The sequence below is a fragment of the Zea mays genome, chromosome 4, assembly GCF_902167145.1.
Source record: "Zea mays cultivar B73 chromosome 4, Zm-B73-REFERENCE-NAM-5.0, whole genome shotgun sequence".
NCBI lineage: Eukaryota > Viridiplantae > Streptophyta > Magnoliopsida > Poales > Poaceae > Zea > Zea mays.
In genome coordinates, this window is record NC_050099.1 from 15335011 (window position 1) to 15350699 (window position 15689).

Consider the following 15689-nt stretch of genomic DNA (forward strand, 5'->3'; position numbering starts at 1 on the left):
CCAGGCCAATTATCGAGTTGCTAAAGAATAATGTAAAGTTCAATTAGACTCCAGAATACAATGAAGCCTTTGAAAAGTTGAAGCAATTACTGACCACAACACCAGTACAAGCCCAACCTGATATTGAGAAATCTTTCAATGTTTATTGTGATGCTTCTGGCATAGGTATTGGATGTGTATTGATGCAAGAAGGTCAAGTGATTGCATATGCTTCACGACAACTTAGGCGACATGAGGAGCACTATCCCACTCATGATCTTGAGCTTGTTGCGGTAGTTCATGCTCTGAAGATTTTGCGCCATTATCTGTTGGGTAATATATGTCATATTTATACGGATTATAAGAGTTTAAATACATCTTCACTCAATCTGAATTAAATATGAGACAATAAAGATGGTTAGAGTTGATCAAAGATTATAATTTAGAGGTGCATTATCATCCAGGAAAAGCTAATGTGGACGCCGATGCACCTAGTCGTAGAGTGCATTGCTATTATCTTACAACTAATCTTTTTGGGACCACATTATGCCAAGAAATGGAAAAATGAAACATGGGGATGTTTCAACAAGCAACACTAGCCAATCTTCAACTCGAGTCGGCTTTAATTGATCAAATTGTTGAGGCACAAAATACTGATGCAGGGATAACTCATATCAAAGAGTGAATGATGGTTGATGAAACCACTTGTTCCCGAGTTGAAGACAAGGATGTTCTTTGGTTTAATAACCATTTGGTTGTTTCTAAGGTTCTTGAGTTAAGGAAACAAATACTAGATGAATCTCTTGCCTCGCGATATTTTATTCATCCTGGTAGTAATAAGATGTATCAAGATTTAAAGCAATGCTTCTAGTGGATAAAGATGAAGATAGAAATTGCTCGTTATGTTGCAAGATGTGATGTTTATCAATGAGTAAAGGTTGTGCATTTGAAGTCATATGGTTTGTTGCAACCATTGCCTATACTAGAAGGAAAGAGGGAAGACATTAGTATGGATTTTATTGCGGGTTTACCCAAGACATCAAAGAGTTATGACTATATTTGGGTGACTGTGGATCATTCTACCAGACTTTATCTCCAGCCAAGACTTATGCAAAGTTATACATTGCTTGTATCCTGATTTTGCATGGGGTACCTAAGACTATTGTATCTGGTCAAGGATCACAATTTTTCTAGATTTTGGGAGGATTTGCACAAGTCTCTTGGTACTAAATTAATTCATAGCTCTGCTTATCATCCTCAGACCAGTGGACAAACTGAAAGGGTGAACCAACTCTTAGAAGATATGTTAAGGTCTTGTGTTCTGGCTTACTCAACAAAGTGGGATGAGTGCTTGCCTTTAACTGAGTTTTCATACAACAATAGTTATCAAGAGAGCATACAAATGGCACCATTTGAAGCTTAGTATGGTCAATATTGTAGAACTCCGCTAAACTAGTCAGAACCTGGTGAACGGTTTTTCTTTGGAACAGATTTGGTGAAAGATGCAAAAGAGAAAGTTAAACTTATTCAACATCATTTGAAGATAGCACAACATCACCATAAAAGTTATGCAGATAAGAGGAGACGACCTTTGTTTCTCCAAGTTGGCGACTATGCGTATCTAAAAGTTTCACCAGTGAAGGGAGTGGCTCGTTTTGGTATTAAAGGAAAGTTGGCACCTTATATTGGTTTGTTTATGGTGATGCAACAGTGTGGATCTGTGGCCAACAAAGTGCAACTACCTGAGCATCTTTCAGATGTGCATAATGTGTTCCACGTGTCGAAATTGAAGAAGTGTCTTTGAGTTCTTGAATAAGTAGTGGATATTTTAGACATCAACCTTGAACCAGACTCAACTTATTTTAAGTATCCTATTAAGATTCTAGATCAGAAAGAGATAATCACTCGCAAGAAAACCATTAAGTTCTACAAGGTTCAGTGGCACCAACATTTTGAAGAGGAGGCTACCTAGGAATCCAAGGAATACCTAAATAGCCAGTTTCCTGTGTTTTTAGACTCCTATAAATCGTAGGCTTGATGTAACCTGTTTTTGATAAACTAACAGGGGCACGCACCCCCTGCCATGTAAGAGAAAATGGGAAATAAGTTTGTGACACATTTCCTTTTCCATTACTTGGCCTGGGACTTTAATCTTAGGACGGGATTCTTTTTAGGGGGGAGGATGTAACACCCCTGGTGTTACGAGAAACTAAACATTGGCATGTCATCATATGCATTGGCATCGTTGTGTTTGTGATACAACTAGAATGCATTCACTAGGGTGTAAAAGATGATCTATGAGTGGAGTCACTTTTCTATTAGAAGATGGATCAAATTGACAAGTCCTTGAAGAGAATAACCACACTTCAAAACCCCTAAATAAGTGTCCAAATGTGAAACTCAAGATCTAACCACATTTTGCCAAAAGTTTATATGCCAAAGTTGTAGAATTATGAAAGCTAAGCAACTTTTATATTTGGATATTTCCATGTTTTGTAAAAAAATTAGAGTAAATTGCAAAGTTCAGTTTTGACTCATGTTTGGATTTGCTGAAAAACAATACCAACTAGCCAACTTTGAGCCCTTGTAACTCTCAATCCATAAGACTTTGGAAGTTGGTTACTATAACAAACTTGTAAAGCTATTATAGGACAAGTTTGGTTAAGTAACTTGGCCTAAAACCTACGGAACTAGTTGAAAAAGTGTTCCAAAGTGGGGTTGTGCAGCTCCAGGTTTCAAACTTAAGTGCATTGGAAGTTGCTAAAATATACCTTCAAGAAGTGTACTGGTTACATTGGCTACCTAAGACCTGGATTTCTGACTGTGATTATACCTTTTTGAGCACTCTATGGAAAGAACTATCCCGACTAGCAGATGTGCAGTTATCTATGAGTTCCTCCTACCACCCTCAAACTAATGGACAAACAGAACGTGTTAATCAGCGCATGGAGACTTTCTTGTGGTGCTTTGTAAATGATTGTCCTTCAAAATGGTTTGATTGGGTATTTTTGGCTAAATTTTAGTACAATACTAGTTGGCACTCAGCTCTCCAGTCTTCCCCATTTGAGGTGCTCTATGGTCATTCTCCAAGACAGTTTGGGTTGACTATTCCTGCAGTTTGTGCTTCATCCATGTTGTCAACTTGGCTGCACGAACGTGTAACTATGCAGAGTCTCATCCAACATCATCTAGCTCAAGCCCACCTTCGTATGAAATCTCAAGCTGACAAGCAACACACTGATCGTGTCTTTGTTGTTGGTGATTGGGTCTATTTGAATTTGCAGCCATATGTGCAAACATCATTAGCTCCTCGCTCCAACCAGAAGCTAGCTTACCGGTTCTTCTATCCATTTTAAATTGCTGACAAGATTGGTAACGCTGCATATCATCTACTTCTTCCTTCGACTGTGATGATTCATCCAGTCTTTCACGTATCCTAGTTGAAACGTGTCATCCCTCTCTGTACACTAGTGGATGAGTTATCGACATCTCTAGAAGGATTACAGGTCCCTGAAGTGTGCTTCAGCGTCACATCATTACGCATGGTGATACTATTCGACCTCAAGCGTTTGTCAAATGGTCTGACATGAACACTTCGCTGGCTACTTGGGAGGACCTTGAAGAATTACAGCAGTGTTTCCCTTGTGCTCCTTCTTCGAGACAACCAGGTTCTTATCTGGGGGTGTTGGAAACATGCATGTGGATACGTCACTGGAACAAATGGAAGGGGATGACCAGACTATAGGTCGTCACAGTGCTAGAGCTAAGAACCCAATAGCAAGTTTGTCGGCCCATACGTGATATATATTGTAATAGTGAAACACTAAAGGGTTAGGAAATAAGAAATACCAAATTCCAACTACTCTTCTCTCCTTACTTCTCTATCTCTCCGATCTTCCTCCTCCCCACGTCGTCACTGCTAACATCCAGCTCGCTGCGACGGTGGCTGCATGGTTGGTCTGGACGACGACGACGACAGCGACGCTGGCGGCGGCAACGCACACTGGGTGGTGGCTGCTTTCTTCCTCCTGAGATGTGCTCCTATGAATGAAGATAAAGCCAAAGATATTTTAGTCACATTATATGTGCTGGGTTGACAAGAAGAATGAAAAATGTTGAAATGGAAAGAAAATGGAGAGAAACCCTTGAAATAAAAAGTTCATGTGCCTCGGTCACTTATTGTGGAACATGGATGAACCAAGTGTCAAATGAGAGGGAGACGAACTTGAACCAATATTCTAAAATCTCTCGTTTACTGACCTCATCAAGAGCCTGGAAACTAAGGACGATTCATCGGTAATGAGCAAATTTGGAGGCCTAGATACGGATGTCGTCATTGAGCGGGAGGTGCGCCGATAGGACTGACGGGTAGAGAAATCTTTATCGTGATAGGCTCCCCGATAAATCTAGTTTTCGTGTTTATCAGAGAATTCTATTTTTTTCCTATTGGCCAAAAATTTCGATCGTTTATGAATTAGCTGTCGCCAAAACCCCAAATTATAAGCTAGTTGTTCTATAGATTCTCTTGAGCTCTTTTAGGGTACTCAAATCTCTAATTTTTTTACACGTTCCTCAAATGGCTAGATTTAAAGTTCTCTGAAAATTTTGAAAATATTTATGTATGTTAATTTAGCTAATAGAAGGTATATGTAAAAATTGGAGATAATTTTATTATTGTTTGGTAAGTGTTTCTAACAAATGTAAAATGAATTTAGTTAGTAAGTAAAAGAAAGATCACTTAACTTGTTTAATAAAATCAACAAAAATTGCAGTACTTTAGTAATATTATTATTGAATTATAGTAAAATTTATAAGATATGAATCAGGGACAAAATATTAGTTTCTTGTATTTTTTATTTTTAGTAATTAAGCTGCTACTTCTAAAATTTTATAAAAATTAGGATAAATATAAATATATAATTACTGAGTTTTGTGTAAAACTATATAAATTTTGGATACTACTAGAAGAAACTAAAAAAAGACAAAATTGGTGTCAATTAAATCAGTACCATGTCATAAAAACGCTAACTAAAACTGCATAGAGAGTTATTTGTCTAGTTTTGTAAAGCTAAGAAGGTTAAATAATCGATTTTAGAGGTGAGAGGATGAAGTAGACTACCGTATAAAGATCAAGATGTTATGTAGACTTTTTCCTTTTACTAAATATTTAGATATAATCAACATGATATTATAGGTAAATAGAGTTTTTTTTCAAATTTGTATATCGAAAAAATTTGGTTATCGTAGATAGCATTCCAAAAACCTGATAATTTTGTTTACCGTCAACCTCGAATATTTATTTCTCTATCGATAAAGTGCCCTGATGGACAGGAAGCTGTTCCAAAGACGGGCACTCCACATGTGGAGAGGAAGCAGTACAGGCTCCTCTTCTACAGTTCTACCTCTGTGGTACCGTCTGAGCTATAAAGGTGCACGTTGGCAAGTCCATTTCTGGTAAGCGAGGCAGGAATGTCACTGTTCACGCCGCGCAATTCCTGACGATGGCAGACACCGACGATCAAGAGGGTCATCAAGAAGCTGAGACCCTGTTTGGAAGTGTAGTATTTTTACAGTTTTAAAACAATATTAGTGGCATGCCCGTGCGTTGTAACGGGAATATATAATATCAGTATACTACGATAACTTATATACAAAATCTGTGTTATATTGTTATGAGAAAATGTTTCATAATCAATTTGTGATCCTAGTCGTACATAAATTTTGTTATTTTTATCTAGTTATTTCACCACTACATTGCAACCATCAGTATCATGCAGACTTCGATATATGCCACGATTTGTATGGTCTCATCATTGGAGAGCACGTTCCACACATGCCGGAAAAATTTTCTCGTACATCGTTAGTCATCAGACACGCACCACCATATGCTCTTGCTTAAACAAAAAGGTAAGTGTGTATGTGTTTGCGAAGAAAATTAAAGGCAAACCGGCACAAAAGCTACCCTAACGGTGGCGAGGATGACGAACTGGTCACTGTTGTCGATCCTCCTCTGTGTCACCTCCGGCGCCAAGATGACGCCACAATCCTCGATATAGTAGTCGTCGAACGCATGCGACATGACGAGTACCGATGACTCTTGGTTGGGCTGCCAAACGAAGTGCACCCCGGGCTCATCAGCGAGGTAGTACCCCTGGCCGTTGCACCACCGGATGCGCTATTCCACTACATACATCATGTTCGAGGACACTCACACAACGTCAGCAACGTCCATCGTCCCAGCGCACAAGAATTCATGTTCGGTCAGTAGCGACTTACGTGGCAGGTTGGGCTTCAGGTGGACGATGAGCTGGACGACGTGATGGCGTCATCGTCGGATGCGGTGTCCAGAACAACCCGAGAGTCGTCGACATTGGCGACAACCATGAGACCCCCTGCTTAACAATGGACAGCGCGGTGCAGCTGCTCTGGACCGCGTCCAAGCGGCGGCTTCGCGGGAGCTTGTCGTACACATCGGCGCATGCGACCACGTAAGACTTCTTTTAGAGGTCGAACTGACAGTCGCCAAGCTTCTTTTCGTCATCGATGAGCGACGACAACGCAAGTGCCTCCTGCTCATGGAGTTTGTTCGGGGTTTGAAGTAGGAAACATGGATTCATGCTTGGCGTTGGTTTATGAAAATGACTCACAAGTCTGATCCATGGAAAAAAAAATATTACGAAGAAAAAATTTCACACATGCAAAAAAGGGAATTTAAGTATAATGCATTATTCAAATAAAAGAAATAGCATGCAAAGCTCTTCTTTAAATAATATTACCTCCATCCAAAAATATAATTCAAGAATATCGGTGATACTTATCTACTACTACGCATTGTGCAATGGTAGCAAGTGAGCTTGGAGAGAGATGTAATAGATGTGTTTCCTGTCATAGATGTAGACATAAACACATATAGGTGGGTGCCCGTGCGTTGCCACGGAAACATTTGTGTGTTATACTGTTATGTGAAAATGTGTGTTATACTGTTATGTGAAAATGTTTCGTAACTAATTTGTGATCCTAGCCATACATAAATTTTGTTATTTCAATCTAACTATTTCATCACTACATTGCAACCAACAGTACCGTGCAGACTTCTATACATGATAGCTGAATGCTCGTGCGTTGCAACGGGAATATATAATACCAGTATACTACGATAACTTATATACAAAATATGTGTTATACTGTTATGAGAAAATGTTTCATAATCAATTTGTGATTCTGGCCATACATAAATTTTGTTATCTATAATCTATCTGTTTCACCACTACATTGCAACCATCAGTATCATGCAGACTTTGATATATATCACGATTTGTATGGTCTCATTATTGGAGAGCACGTTTCACACATACCGGAAGAAATTCTCTCGTACATCGTTAGTCATCAGACACGTACCACCATACGCTTTTGCTTAAACAAAAAGGTAAGTGTGTGTTTACAAGACTAATGGTCAAACATCGTATAACCATAAAGTTAGAATACTATATTAATATATTAAATAAATTAATCCAATAGACATAGATTAACCCAATTAACATAGGATAAATAAATATCTAATTATAAAAGTATGTAATATGGTATAATCAATGTTGTTACTGCGTAGTAAATATTCATACGAGACTAACACAACTGGAACGATTCAATTTGGAATTAAAATGGGGAAGTTACGAATTTCCAAAGTTTCTATGTATTTGATATAGGATTAATTAGGAAATCAATTTTATTGTTGTTTTCACGACAAAACAGAGGTATTATGTGATAAAAATAATATTATAGAATTATAAAAATTGGAATGAACTCATTTGGATTTAATATGAAATTTCCATGAATTAAATGGGTTTCTGCAATTATTTTTAAACTAAAAATCAATTTCTAAACTCCTTTTCCCTATTTTCTTTATTTCCTGGGTTGCGTCCCAAATTCCAGAAAGATTAAGGGCCAAGCTATAAATGTTTTTCTATACTCAGTGAGCATACAGAGTGGACAGTGGGTTAAACACAAAAGACGTCTTAGTTGTACACAATTTAACATTAGTCATGTTGGCTAGAGGGTGGAAGGCTAGGCATTCTGCTTAATAGATCCAAGGTTTGATCTCTGGGCAGCCATGATTTGATTTTTTTTCTGCGCGCGGAACGGGGGAGGGCAGAACGGCAGACTACTCTTACCTTCTTAATAAATAGTATAGATTATAATATTTGATGATACTATAGTATTGAAACATAAAAATTGTTTAGTTTGTACATGCAAAACACAGTTTTAAATACTATGGTTTACCTAAAACCGTGGTATTTTTTGAATTTTTAAAACTCCACTCAGGACCTCAGTTTTTTTTTCTCTTCTCTCTACATCTACTTTGTTTTTCCAATGAAACCAAACAGATCTCGGTTTTGAGCAATACTGTGGTGTTCGAACCAGAATTGAGCGGCCGGACGGTCCGGCCCGGAGGCCGGACGGTCCGTGGTCCGGACGGTCCGCGCCTGTGGGCCGGACGGTCCGCGCGTGCGCAGAACAGATTAGGGTTCCGAGTTTTGTGCTACGGTTGTTAGCTATATTCGCGGGATTAGCTCGGAATCAGTTGTGTAAAGGGTCCAGCCCCCCTCCTCTATAAATAGAGAGGTCTACGGCCGATTTGTAATCATCAACAATCGAATCAATACAACTTTTACTCGCATTTTATCCTAGGAGTAGTTCTAGTCTAGTTTAGGTTTAGCCACTCGATCCCCAAATTCTCCGCCTCTCCTCGACTCTACGTCGATTAGAGGAGTCTAGGTCGGCCTGCCCGAGCCTAGACACCACCTAGGATCTCTCCTCCCCGACGGGGTCCCTCCCGGGAGCGAGATCTAGGCGCCGTCGGCGATCTTCCGCCCCCCCTGCGCACGCGCGGACCGTCCGGCCCTAGGGCGCGGACCGTCCGGCCGTCAGGCAGAAGTCCCAGCAGCGCACCAGGCCGCGGACCGTCCGGCCCCAGGCCGCGGACAGTCCGCCCTTGCGCAGAGAGCACCACCGCGCCTCGCACCAGGCCGCGGACCGTCCGGCCCCTGCGCGCGGACCGTCCGCCCCTGTGCAGAGGGCACCGCCACGGTTCTTGTTGAGTGTTTGGCGCTCCGAAAAGGCGTCAACATACTTTTTGGCGACTCCGCTGGGGAAAAAACATATCTAAGCTTATCAAATCGGTCCTCAATGGCCGGTTCAAGGGATAGCTCTGATATTTCTCCAAGCAACATCATAGAGCCGACTTGGGAAACCTTGCCGGCTGACGAGCAGCTCCAGTTTGAGGAGCACAAGGAGCGGATGATCCAGGAGGCGAAAGCAAAGTTCCTGGCCAACTTCAAAGTGGACAGGAACAACAAGGTCGTCCGACATTGGGCGACGGATCCGGCTTCGCTCCAACCCACGCCAGATATCCCCAATGTAAGTAATACCAACGAGCTACAATCTCTTAGAAATTATGTAGAAGAGCAGCGTGAACAAATGCAGAGCATCATAGGGGGTATGCAAAGCGATGTTAAGAGACTAGTACGTGCATTCGATAAGTCTAACATCGCAAATTTTCCTTCACACGAGGTTGGGTTAGGAGATAACGCGTGTAACACATCGGCTACAAGTTGTCACGACCAGTCACAACCCCTTTATGGGATGCCGATGGACACATACCCTAAGCAACCGCAAATCGGCAGCAAACCAGCCGATCTGCACATGCCCGGACCGCCCGCACGTGAGCGCGGACCGTCCGGACCAGCAACAGTCGGGCCTATTTTTAATGAGTTACCTAGATATGCGCCCGAGCCACCACACACGGCACAGAACCCAAACTACCCAGTCGGACGGTCCGCATACAACGACGGACGGTCCGCATATAACCACGGACGGTCCGGGTACGTATCCGGACAGTCCGCGCATGAGTATTTTGAGGAGGATTATTACATGAATCCTCACCCGTCCCAGCAACACTTCCCATCACACTATGCGATGCACCAGCCCATTAATTCAGGATCCAAAGCCCAGGAAACCTTTCCGGCCCCACCTAGAAGGCCGGAAAGAAACGATCAAACCTATGACCCATATAGGGCAAATGAAAATGCACCACGTAACTCAAACCAATGGGGGGAAAGACAACATGCTAATATCCAGCCAACCCCACCTATGTTTGACCAGAGAGCCGGTAGTCTTGCACCGGCTGCCATTGATATGGTAAGGGAAGAAATAGCCGGGGCGTTCCGAGATAAGCTCGGAGTAAGCATGGTCCCTGGGGGGCAATCATATCGGAAACCTTATGACAGCCGATTTGATCACCACCCATACCCACAGGGAACCAGGATACCCGAATTCGCAAAATTTTCGGGTGATCAAGGGAAAAACACACGCGAACATATAGGCCAGTTCTTAGCACAATTGGGAGAATTGGCCGACACAGAGGCATTTCGCGTACGTTTATTTTCATTATCACTAACAGGAACCGCGTTTGCATGGTATGCCACTTTGCCTCCTAATTCCATTTCATCATGGGGGGATCTAGAACAAAAATTTCATGATCATTTTTTCTCCGGTGATTATGAATTGGATTTGGTAGATTTAGTGTCATTGCGACAGACAAAAGACGAATCGGTTAATGATTACATCCGGAGATTCCGCGATACAAGAAACCGATGCTTTCAAATTCATTTAGCAGAAAAACAGCTAGTAGGATTAGCCTTTAATGGTCTGCGATATTATTTAAAAGAGAGATTAGAAGGCATCCAATTTTTTACACTAGCACAGTTACACCAGAGGGCTTTGGCTTGCGAAAGCCGGAGCAAAGAAACTGCTAAAACAATGCGTCACAACGTACATATAGTAGAATGCGACCAAAGTAGCTCAGATGACGAATCAGCCGAAGTGTATGCTGCTGAAATGGTTTGGCCAAAACAGGCCAAATCTTCGGCTTGTTCCTCCTTGCAGCCGGTTCAAAAGAAACGGCAAGAGGAGGTTAAGTTTACGTTTAATGTTGGTAAGTGTGATAAAATATTTGACGAATTACTCAAAAATGGCAATATTAAAATAAATCACACTGTTCCATCCGCCGACGAGCTAAAACGTCGTGCATACTGCAAGTGGCATAACTCATTTTCTCATGCCACTAATGATTGTAATGTATTCCGACGACAGATTCAATCGGCCATTAATGAGGGACGATTGAAATTTCAGGAAATGCAGGTGGATACAGAGCCCTTTCCAATGAACGTGATCGACTTTGAGGGCAAGAAAGTCCTGGTTCGGCCAAACACGGCCGATAAAAGCAAAGGCAAAAAGGCAATCATCGGCAATTCTAAAAAGGCCGATGAGGATCTTAAAGTTTCTTGCAGAAAAGTGGTAGCCGAGAAGACTCCCGATGGAGGGGAGACCCTAAAGGTGACCATCACAGCCTCCAGCACTGGGGGGCAGGCGCAGACAGGGAGACAGATGCAGGAACCCGTGCTGCGTATCCCGGACGGTCCGACACGTAGGCGCGGACGGTCCGGGACCCCACCGGACGGTCCGGAGAGCTCCGGCGGACGGTCCGGCCATGCTCAGGACTCGCAGCGACCACGTACCTTCAAACCACGACGACCAGAGATAGGTACGTGGAAAACAAATACATTTAAAGCAGCTGGTCGGCTGATCAAGCCTGGCCCGACTTTCGATCAATTGTTATCTAAATATGTGAAAAAGAAGGCCGGCCCCAGTGACCGGCCACCGAAGCGACCTCGCTCACCCATTCATGAGCAACGTCAGGTCAGGCCGATTGGACCACCTCACCAATCGGAAGAAATGAAAGGTCCCATTGTACAATTGAGACCTAACATGCCGACATGGACCCCTCCACCCCCTTATCCATCTATGCCATATCCATACACATACTTACCTCCACCATATGTCCCAAATCAAATGTGGGGCATGCCACCATATCCATTTGGGATGCCACAGTACCCCGCCTGGGGGGCACCCCAAACGTCCGTTTTTGATAGGTTGGCGCCACCAGTGCAAGACCGATTGAGCGCTGCTGAATCAGGTCACCAGGCACAGGCCCAACAAGATTGCCGGACTACTCGGCCTCCTAGGCCGACCAATCCGGCAGGGGGGCATATGCCTGCAGCAACTCAAAAAACAACAAAAAAGGACATCATCAAAATAGGCACCGCAGATGTTGTCATACAGGGAGACAATAAAGGGCCGATGATTTTTGGCGAATCGGCCAACACAACCGAAAAGGATACGGCTACCATCAAAACAGCCGATCCAAAATACTCCATGCCTCGATGGTGCCCAGCAGGATTGACACGATCCCAAAAGAGAAAATTACAGCGCCTAAGAGCAAAGGAGAGCCAGGAGAAAGAGGCGGAAAAGACATTTAATGACACACATCCATTATACCCGCCGCCGCAAAAGAAATGGAGACCGAAGGCCGTTGAGAAAAAACAAACGGCCACCGAAATAGAAAGTCAATCTGCACCAGGCGCGGACCGTCCGGCCCCTGCGCGCGGACCGTCCGCCGTTCACCAGGAAGTCTCTGCACAACCTGCACCAGGCGCGGACCGTCCGGCCACCCCACGCGGACCGTCCGCCGTTCACCAGGAAGCCTCCCACGACACGACAACATCAATGGAGGAGGACGACCTGCTGGGAGAAGACCTGGTCGACTATGAGGCTTCTCCAGAACGCCCAGGTATGGATGTAAATATTATTACATTTTCTGCCGATTGTACTATTATCGGCGACGATGAACCTGTTGTTGCCCAGTTTGATTTTGGTCCTAAAGAAGCTGCCTTTACTAAACCAAAGGAATCGGTAAACCATTTAAAGCCGCTCTTCGTGCGCGGCCACATTGATGGGATACCGATTGCTAGGATGTTGGTAGATGGAGGAGCGGCTGTAAATCTAATGCCTTATTCGTTGTACAGAAAGTTAGGTAAACAAGATTACGAACTTGTCAAGACCAACATGACCCTCAGCGGTGTTGGAACTGATAGTTCGATCAAAGCCAGGGGAGTCACGTCCGTTGAATTGACCATCGGAACTAAGACCCTTGCTGCTGCATTCTTCGTCGCTGATGTAGAAGGAAATTACAGTTTAATCCTAGGTAGAGATTGGATTCACGCCAATCAATGTATACCTTCTACATTACATCAAATGCTGATACAATGGGTAGGCGATGACATAGAACAAGTACATGCTGATGTATCGGCCTGCATCGCTGTGGCCGATGCCCCTGTACTCTGGACTTATGAGACTGCTACATGTCTCACAGGAGTAGACTTTTCTGATTATCAGTTCATAAGTATAGATAAGAAAGGTTTCATTCCTGTAATGCTAGAGCCGATGGAGAATCGGCTAAATCCTAAATAAAGTTAAATGATGAATACACACAAAGTTCATGAGTCTTTGGTCACAGACAGTTCGGCCGCCAAGGCCGGATGGTCTGGTCTTTCACAAAAGAGTTCGGACCTTAGGACCGAACATCTACCACAGCGAAAAGACAGTATTACGGATGATCCGGTCCCTGAGACCGGAAAGTCCGCCATCACACAAAGATCATCTGATTCCTCTGTAGGGGACATGATAGAGGAATTCAGAGATCTTGATAAACTAGGACAGGGGTTTACATCGGCCGATCCTTTGGAGGAGATTGACATAGGAGATGGTAAAACTCCAAGGCCGACTTTTGTAAACAAGACCCTGGAGACCGATTCTAGAAATGAGATGATCGGTCTATTGAAGGAATATTCAGATTGCTTTGCTTGGAATTATACTGAGATGCCTGGATTAAGCCGAGAGATCGTAGAGCATCGGCTGCCTATTAAATCTGGTTTCAGACCTTTTAAGCAAAAAGCCAGAACATTTCGTCCGGATCTTCTCCCACGCATCAAGGACGAAATCCACCGGCTGCTAGAAGCTGATTTTATCAGACCTTGCAGATACGCAGAGTGGGTCTCCAATATTGTGCCGGTGGAGAAGAAGGAGACAGGTAAACTTAGAGTATGCATTGATTTTCGCAATTTAAATAGAGCAACTCCTAAAGATGAATACCCCATGCCCATAGCCGACACATTAATCAATAATGCATCAGGAAATAGAATTATTAGCTTCCTTGATGGTAATGCCGGATATAATCAGATTTTCATGGCCGAAGAAGATGCGTCTAAAACGGCCTTTATATGTCCAGGCTTCATTGGTTTATTTGAGTGGGTTGTCATGACATTTGGTCTTAAAAATGCTGGTGCTACTTATCAGAGAGCTATGAATTTGATCTTCCATGAATTGTTAGGAAACACTGTGGAAGTTTACATTGATGATATTGTAGTCAAATCGGCTGAGTTTAGTTCTCATATAGCTGATTTGCGCAAAGCCTTTGATAAAATGCGTCAGTATGGTTTGAAAATGAACCCGCGTAAATGTGCTTTTGGAGTGTCGGCCGGTAAGTTTTTAGGATTTGTCATACATGAACATGGTATAGAGATAGACCCTGACCGAATCAAGTCTATTCGGAATGTGGGACCTCCGACCTGTAAGGTCGAGGTACAGAGGTTTCTTGGCAAGGTGAATTATTTGCGAAGATTTATTTCTAACCTAGCCGGGAAGATTGATGCGTTCACCCCTATTCTTCGGCTTAAGAATGATGCCGAATTCGCTTGGGGGGCAGAGCAGCAGGAAGCATTTGATCTCATCAAAAAATACTTATCTTCGGCTCCCGTGTTAAAGGCACCACAAGCAGGAGTACCATTCCGATTATACATTGCAGCTGAGGATAAGGTCATTGGGGCTGTTCTGACACAAGAAACTGAGGGAAAGGAGCATGTGGTGACATATCTAAGCCGAAGGTTGGTGGATGCTGAAACAAGGTACACTTTTATTGAAAAGTTATGCTTATGCTTGTTTTATGCATGCACCAAATGTAGATGTTATTTACTGTCTAGTCATTGCACTGTTTCTGGTCAAGCCGATGTGATCAAATACATGTTGCATAACCCAATAATGAGTGGTAGAATTGGTAAATGGGCTTATGCACTCTTAGAATATGACTTGGCTTATGAACCATTAAAATCTATGAAAGGCCAAGTCATAGCGGATTTCATTGTAGAGCATCGGGTTAATGATATTCATGAACTAGACATATCATACCTCACTATTACTCCTTGGATTTTATATTTTGATGGATCGGTCTGCAATGAAGGGCAAGGAATTGGCATTGTGCTTGTTTCACCAAGTAATGTCTCCTTTGACTTCTCTAGCCGATTGAAAACGTATTGCACTAATAATCAAGCTGAATATGAGGCCCTCCTATTCGGTTTAGAACTGTTAAATGGTATGGGAGTAAAACATGTGAAGGTATTTGGTGATTCTCAGCTGGTTGTCCAACAAGTGTTAGAAGAATATCAATGTCTTGATGGTACTCTAAATAGTTATCTTGAGAAATGTTGGAGCATAATCCATTCTTTTGATGAATTCAGTATTCAGCATATCTCTAGAGTTGAGAATCATAGAGCTAACAACTTGGCTCAAGATGCATCGGGTTATCGGATAAAGAGGGGGAAATTTCACAAAACTGAAAATCTGATAACCAGTGCAGAGCCAAAATCCCAGGTCGCGGACCGTCCGCGTGTTGACGCCGGACCGTCCGAGGTTACCAGAAAGGTTCTCTTAATCGATTCGGCTGACAATGAAGCCGATACCAGTGATTGGAGGATACCTAT